The following is a 1735-nucleotide window of genomic DNA, read 5'->3' on the forward strand; positions in this document are numbered from 1 at the left end:
TGATGCAGACTGAAATGAGCAGAACTGGAAGAACATTGTACAGAATAACAGCAATACTGGACCATGATTATCTGTGAAAACTTGGCTACTCTCAGCAATGCACTGATCTAGGACAATCCTGAAAGACTTATGACAGGGAATGCTCTCTACCTCCAGAGAAGGAACTGCTGGGGTTGACTTTCATATTAGTGTATTTATAGTTCTGTTTTAGTGTTTTGGTTAAGTATGAATGTGCTCTGGCAACAATGACTAATACAGAAGTGAGTTTTGCATGACAATAAAAATAAAAGTAAATTGGATCTCTATCTCTTTGGATTGCCCATTTTAAAGAGAAATGCTTAGGATTTAATTAATAAATCTTTCTTACAGAAAAAAAAAAGGTTTGCTAAGAAGCAGCATGTTCCAATTGTTTCTAATTTGGAATTCCACTAGTGCCTTTATTGGTCCTGGATTATTATTTGCCTCAAGCAAACATAATGATAATTTGATGACAGGAAGAATTAGCAAAAGGTTGCAGAAAAAATGCCATGCCTTTCCGGCTTCCCTGGATTCCATCAGAAAATCTCAGCAGAAGAGTGGAAGAAGCAGAGTCCATGTTTTGGGACAGGAAACCCTGGGATAGGAGGAGACAAATCAATTCCATATGCTTGCAGTTGGGTCTGTTTTCTCTGCTATCTTTTCACCTTTTGAGAGAGACTTCAAGTCTCTTCCCTCTCTCAAGTAATGGACCACATAGTAGGTGCCTTAAAAATGCTTACTAGATTGCTGGCCTCCTAAATTGGTCTCCATGTCTTCAGTCTCCAATCTCTAGTCTCCAAAAAGACAACACAGTGGTGCTGAGAAAAAAGGACTGCAGATTTGGGGAATCACTGGTTGGTTTCCTGTTCCTTAGTCACAGAGAAAGTTAGACTTGGTTATCTATGTTGCACAGCAAGCTAATTCCTTTGTACTTCTTTGTCTAATCTTTGTCAGCTTAATTAGCCCTTAGATAATTCTCCTTTACTATATATTGCTTGTGAGCTCCGATAGTGTAACAGAAAGGAAGGTCTAGGAAAATAGAACAGGCATTTCCTCTCAAGGTTCAGATCAGCAACTCGTCTTTCCTTGTTGGTCAGAATAAAGTCCAGAATAAAAGATCCCCTCATTAGTCCTTTTTTCAAAATAAATGAGCTAAAATGCAATGATCCAGGACAATTCTGAGGGACTCATGAAAAAGAATGCTACCCACCTCCAGAGAAAGAACTGGGAGTAGGATTGCACGAAAACATATGATTTATCACTTGTCTATTTGGGAATATGATTTGCAACTTTGGTTTTATACGATTATTCACTTACAGAAATACAGAAATAGGTTTTGAGTGACAGTACATGTATAATCCAATGGAATTGCTTGTCAACTCCCAGAGGTGGGAGGGAAGAAGGGAGGGAGACAATATGAACCATGTAACTCTGGAAAATGTACATGTAAATTTGTCATTAGAATAAAATGAAGATAAATTAAAAAAATAAATGAGCTAAGGGGCAACTGGGTGGCTCAATGGATTTGGAGTCAGGCCTAGAAATGGGAGGTCCTGGGTTCAAATGTGGATTTCTCACTCCGGACCCTCAGCTCTATCCACTGTTCCACCTAGCTGCTTCTTCCTACAACATGTACCACTTAACTGATACCACTTAAATAAAATTAATTAATTAATTAAAAAATAAAAGTTCAGAAGTCCAAAAAGTTCGAGTTAGA

This window comes from Monodelphis domestica, chromosome 8, assembly GCF_027887165.1.
Source record: "Monodelphis domestica isolate mMonDom1 chromosome 8, mMonDom1.pri, whole genome shotgun sequence".
NCBI lineage: Eukaryota > Metazoa > Chordata > Mammalia > Didelphimorphia > Didelphidae > Monodelphis > Monodelphis domestica.